Below are 7135 nucleotides of genomic sequence, written 5' to 3' on the forward strand. Positions count from 1 at the left end.
GGAATTCCAACACCATATTTCAGTAACCTGCTCTCCTTTTTTTGTGGATTTAATCCACCAAAATAAGAACATTGGACAATTATTGACCAATATTGACGTGCAAGAAAGGAGAATTATGATAGAAATTGAAAAAACTGGATATAAAATGAATTCGTACATTGCAGCCATTATTTTCAACATAATAATAATAATAATAATAATAATAATAATAATAATAATAATAATAATAATAATAATAATAATAACAACAAGTGCTTGAAATACGTCCTTGAAAGACGCAATCATTGAAATTCTGCCGTCGTGTCATCCCAGTTTCCTTCCCTTTCGTGGAACCCGGTTCAGCTGTGTCACACACCTGTCCTTGAAGTGGTGTCTGGATTTTAGATGGATATAAATCTAGTCTAGTGTGTGGAGAGTTTCTTTAACTTCCTCTTATATATAAATAATACCTTTTAACCGCCCTTACAAACTCTTTCGCGAATTATCGCTTTTTAGTTTTTTTTTTTTTTCAGATATTTTTGTAATCATGCCCTTTCTTTTTGTATGAATAACCCCCACTGTAGCAGTCTTTATCCCAGCTCTCACCCATGATGGCTCTTGCATCCTCATTAGAATAACCTATGAATACATAATTTAGTATTTTGTTTCACTTTTTTGCTAAATTCAACTTCGTAAAAGCCCCGGTTATGCTAAACAAATTTGTCCGATGCAAATAAAAGTTAAAATTTCTTGCACTTATGGCGGTCTATTATAGTGACAGTTTTGTCATTGTTACTACTAGTACTGCTTTTTCCATTCTAATATCACGGTTATTTTCAATTTCCTATTATTTTACATGTTTATTGCTGTTACTATAATCACCCGTATTGCATAATTGAATTAGTTTCTTTAATTGCATTTCCAACTAATGTACAATTACATATACTATTAATACTGCTACTACTTCTACTATTATCACTGCTGGTAATAATGGGAGCAATAAAAATGACAAATTAAAAAACAAATGCCGAGTCAGGGGAAAAGGAATGAAATAAAGTTCCCGAAAAAAAAGAGTGATATCGTCTAAAGTTCCTGTGGAAGCGAGTGGCTCTTCATCCGCACCAGATTTCATAATCCCCGACCCAAGGGATGATATTATTTCTTGATTCCACCCGTTGTTCCTTTCATCTACTTCCTCCTCCCCTCCCACCAGCCCTGCCCACCCAACTAACTTATCCCCAAGGAGGTTCCTTGCTATCCCCACCCCCACACACACAAAATGTGGACGAATGAGGTCGCTAAACTTCAAGCCGTCTAATCACTCAAGGGCCCCCCCTCCTTGGAGTACTGTTCTTTAAGAGTGACGTTGATAACTCTTGAACGGAATTATTCCAGATTATTCCAGCAGACCACTTTAGACGATTCTCTAAGTAAACGATTCATCTTTGGGCCTCAGAGGCCTGGGGCTCCGGCAATCATATATCTTAACTAGATCCAATTTTCGCGAGTCCTCTGCCTCCCAGTCGTCCTCCTTCTGCACCTCCCCCCTCCCCCCTTTCTCCGTTCAAACCCGCAATCATCAACAGCCTTCCTCTCCTTCCTCCTACCATGGGAGGGGGCGGGTGTCTCTGATTCCCATCTCACCCAGTCCAAGACTCCAACCAACCCAAGGAGCGCTCTCCTTCCTCTCACCCTGAAACCAAGTCTCCTCCTCCATTCACCCAGCCTTCGGGAATGCTTGAGTTGGATGCCAAGTGTGGATGAAGATGCGGGTTTACAGATGAAGAGGTGTCGGGGTTGGGGATGGGGTGGGAGGGCGCGGGGGGAGGGAGGGTTGCATGAACCCTGAGTGGGAAAGGATGGCGCATCACGGGGATATTGCAAAATGGAGCTGCCACGAGATGACTTTACTGTAGTGAAGTACTTAGCATAGCTGGCCAGGCCAAACGGAGACACAAGTGATGACGATCTTAAGAGATTTAAGATAAGAAAAGACTTGATTAAGGAGAGAATGGAAAGAAGCGTTTGGCCCAGTAGGGAACAGGCGAGGAAGCAAACGTTAATGTATGAAATGGTCTGATCATCATAAAATACCTTGATAAGAACCAAATATTAAAAAAAAATTACACCGGCTACGCGCAAGTACAACCGGCAAGAAGAAGAAGAAGAAGAAGAAGAAGAAGAAGAAGAAGAAGAAGAAGAAGAAGAGGAAGGAGAGGAAGAGAAAGAAAGAAATAAATAAAAGGGCCAAAGAAGTCCAGACACAATAGAGACGTTATCGCCAGGCGCTGGTTATTGACAGGGCAAAATCTTTCAAGGACGTTTTTCCCATCAGCAAAATTTGAGTGTAACCTAACGGATTTTCCAGGGATAATCCACGAATCGCCTCCTTTTTTATTTACCGAGGGAAAGATTAGCCTTGTCTCTCTCCCTGCGCTGCGGCTGGCATTTCCTTCAATCCAGATTTAACTTAAATGGATGGTGAATGGATTACCAAAGTCTCATGCTATAAAGTTTCATATTTCATTGCTTAACTGCAGCTGAAAATTTTTAGGTTTATTCTGCGACTCAGACATGGCTTTCTAAAACACAATGATATTTCATTTATAATGATAAAAAACGCAAAACCAAAGAAGTGAGGTCTGAACTTCAACTGCATAAAATTCTGAAAGCTCTTTAGATGAACTGTGTAATAGTTATAAATGAGGAAGTATTGAGAGGACAAGAATTGCGGAGATACTAGGACGAAGAAGTAAAATGATTCTCATGAATAAAAAAAATGTTTTGGATATTTTGAGATGGACTTATCATATAAAGAGAATGGAAGCGAGTATATAAGATATAATTCTGATTTTTTGGGATGTAGGGGAGGGAGACCACTTTATGTTGGCTATATGGATCGGAGGAGGTTTTGAAGGAAATGACCTTGAAGCCTATGAAGGGGCGGAGTGGCTAAAATAAACATGCCATAGGGTACGCATTGTTTTTCGACGTGCAACTGATGAGACTTAGGTGTAGTTTTTAAATTGGCTAGTGATGGGAATTATTCAGTACAGGTACCCTTTAAAATCAACAAAATAATGTCTCGCCACTCTTATTCAGGAAATAGGCATTCTTTACAAAACGGCCAATAAAAGTTATCCATGCTCTTTCTGATGATTTCTCAAGTTTACCATGGTGTCATCGCGTTCATAAAGTACACATATACACATACACAGAAATGTTAATACATACTCGATGTACACATAAACGCAAACATTTTATTTGCAAGATATCGAAGCAGATTACCTTATTTACATTCAGAATAACAAAAAAAATGAAAATCATTGTAAACGCAGTCAGATAAATTCTTACGAGAAATAAATTAAATGGACAAACAAAAACAAAGGACAAGATATAAGAGGAAATGGATTACAAAACAAAGATACTAAAATTCCAAAGAATAAATAGAAAATAGCAAAGAAACTGATGTTACAAACTAAAAGTTAGAAATCAAATAATGAAAATTACTTTTGACTTTTTAATATCTTTGGAGAAAAAATTATAAATATAGCAATGTTATACCAGACAAGTTTTTATTCGGCCCCGCTTCTGCGCTAATAATAAAAGTGGACTCAGGAATGGAAGGGTCAAATCTGTTTCGGACAAAATGCTGGTATTGTAAAATCTTGTCATTGAAAGGATGGTCCTATGGCAAACTGTGAATAGTGGCTTGAAAAATTCAAATCTCGTTCCAACAGAGAGCCCAATGTGTTCTAAAATCCTTTGTCTGGACTATCGGGAATTGGCTTCTACGTATCGCTGAACAGGTAAATATATAACGACGCTTGAACTAAGGCCAACAGGATTAGCACGTCACTCTCTCAATGGCAATCCCACAGGAGATGGAGTAGTAAAAACAAGGTGATACTTAGTTTGAGAAAAACTGTTTAAAAATTTATTTGTAATCTTTCCCTAACCATATAGAAATTATGACCAAGATAAGGTAAGTCTTTTTACTTCTACATATTTATGGCCAGTACTTTATGCCGGTTCACAACGAAATTTTCATTTTATAAATTTTTCACAATTGATAAAAGACTAAAGCATGTAGTTCTCAGAAAGATTTTTAAAGCGGCACACTGTTTCATAATGAAAGAATTTCAGATCTGGGCATGCTTTGTATGCCCTGGTTATCAGAGCATGCAGTGAATCAAATTTATTAAATTAATCCTAATCCAGTATGTGTACTTTCCTTGGCAATATTATTCCTCGGAGTTTTTTCTTCTTTTTCTCCTTATATTTTTTTGTCGCAGGAATGGAGAAGGCCGTGTTGGTGGAAAGACTTTATACTTCGAATGTGTTAGGAGGAGGAGAAAGAGAATTAAAAAGTGCAGGTAGATGGGCTGTAAGAATTCGAAAGTAATATCCATGATACGCAATCGTGCTTGCAAGATGGAGATGAATACCGCTTCTCATACAGAGGTAAATAGGTATCAGCGTCTAGTGGGTTAAGAAAAAAAAGAGTGTGGGCCTAACATATTTTCTCCTTCTCTCTATCTCTCATACACACACACATACACATACACACACACACACACACACACACACACACACACACACACACATATATATATATATATATATATATATATATATATATATATATATATATATATATATATATATATATATATATATATATATATATATATATATATATATGTGTATATATATATTTATATATATAAATACTATCTGCCAACCCGGCGCTGCCTGGGAAAACTCTGAAGAACTCAGAAAAATTTTCCTGCACATCCTAGTACTGGCTGTCCCTTTTATCCAGGAATAATTGTGCTGACTGTCCCTTTTACCCAAATATTACAGTACTGACTATCCCATTTACTTTGGTGACTGTCCCTTTATCCAAAGATTACCATACTAACTATCCCTTTTATTCAAATATTATTTTGCTGACTGCCCCATTTTTATCCAGATATTACTGTGTTGCCTGTCCCATTTATCCAGGTATTACTGTGGTGGCTGTCCCTTTTATCCAGGTGTGACTGCACTGATTGTCCCATTTATCCATGTATTACTGTACTGACTGTCCCATTTATCCAGATATTACTGTAGTGACTGTCCCATTTATCCAGTTATTACTGTGGACTGTCCCTTTTTATCTAGGTACTAGCTGACCAACCTGGCGCTGCCAGAGAAAACTCTGAATTACAACCAATAAACTCTCTCTCTCTCTCTCTCTCTCTCTCTCTCTCTCTCTCTCTCTCTCTCTCTCTCTCCTTTCCTGTTAAGGTAGTTGCTTCAATTACATTGCCCAACATTTTTACTTTTGATATTTCACCCCTTCTCATCCCCCATACCTATCAGGGCTAAACTTGGACTTAAAGGGCATCGGAAGTGTCACTATTCATCTCAGCGACCTCGAAAACATTGGATTAGACACTAATTTCTGTCATTTGTGATATTTTATTTTTTCACCCCTTCACATCTCAGCAACCTCAAAAACTATTGATTAAACACTAATATCTGTTGTTTTCAGTTATTTTTACATGTCACCTCCTTTCCACCCCTACCTCCTATGGTGTTAGTGATGTCTTACCCCTCCCCCCGCAGTGTCCTTTTCCAGATAGTAAGTCATATGTATACCGAAATGAGGTATGATAAACCCTTAGAGTTAATTACTTACTAAGTCTGCAGGCAGAACCAGCCCCATTGCAGGGAAGCCAATCCCACCCCCAACCCCTTCTGGCACTAGTGATGTCTTGCCCCACTGTAGTGTTTTTGACATAGTAAGTCATATATATACCAAGTTTGGTTGAAATTGTTCAATTCATTTCAGAATTATGCTGGAACATACACGCACACACACCCACACATACATACATACATACGCACATACATACATAACATACATACATACATCCATTTTTATATACATAGATTACTGTGTTGACCGTCCCATTTATCCAGGTATTACTTTGTTGAATGCTCCTTTTATCCAGACATTACTGTGCTGACTGTCCCATTTATCCAGGTATTACTTTGGTGACTGTCCATTTTACCCAGACATATCTGTGGTGACTGTCTCCCAGGTATTACTGTTGTGACTGTCCCATTTATCAAATCGTCACTGTTCTGTCTGTCCCTTTTATCCAGGTATTACTGTGCTGACTGTCCCTTTTATCTAAGTATTACTGTGGTGGCTGTCCCATTTATCCAAGCATTACTGTGCTGACTTTCCCTTTTATCCAGGTGGTACTAATGTGGTGACTGTCCCATTTACCCAGGTATTACTGTACTGCCTGTCCCTTTTATCCAAGAATATTGTGCTGACTGTCCCTTTTATCCAAGAATACTGTACTGACTGCCCCTTTCATCAAGACATTATTGTGGTAGCTGTCCCTTTTATCCAGATATTACTGTGGTGACTGTCCCATTTACCCCCAACTAAACCTAGACACACCCGCCCCACTTAACTGAAACACCCCCACTAAACCTAAGCACACCATTCAACTAAACATGAAAACACGCCCCACTAAACCTGAACACTAACCTTGATACAGAATTATTAATCACTGGAAAGAAAAGCTTTTTCAATAATATATTTCTCTGGTATCAAGTATGCTTACATGAAATTACGTATGATAAGCCAGTAGAGTTTATTTACCACATAAGTTACAAAGGGAAGGGGGATGGGGGAAGGGGGAAGGAAGTACCGATATGAAACCTACCCTATTATCTAAGTTGGATCAAATGATGGCCACGCTCCAAATATTGTCTTTATGTGACGGTCAGGCAGTTACCACATAAGTTACGAAGGGAAGGGGGATGGGGGATGGGGGAAGGGGAAGTGGGTATGGCTTTCAAACCTACCTTTTATCTAAGTTGGGTCAAATGATGGCCACGTGCCAAATTTTGTCTGGCTCAACCAAGCGGTTACCACATAAGTTACATAAGAAATGGGAAGAAAGGGTACAGGTTTGAAACCTACCTTATTATCTAAGCTGGGCTAAATGATGGCCACACGCCAAATTTTGTCTAGCTCGGTCAAGCGGTTACCAAATAAATTACAAACAGAAGGGGGAGGGGCGATGGGGAAGGGGAGTATGGGCTTGAAACCTACCCTATTATCTCAGATGGGTCAAATGATGGCCAC

This window comes from Macrobrachium rosenbergii, chromosome 2 (assembly GCF_040412425.1).
Source record: "Macrobrachium rosenbergii isolate ZJJX-2024 chromosome 2, ASM4041242v1, whole genome shotgun sequence".
In the NCBI taxonomy this organism is placed as follows: Eukaryota; Metazoa; Arthropoda; class Malacostraca; order Decapoda; family Palaemonidae; genus Macrobrachium; species Macrobrachium rosenbergii.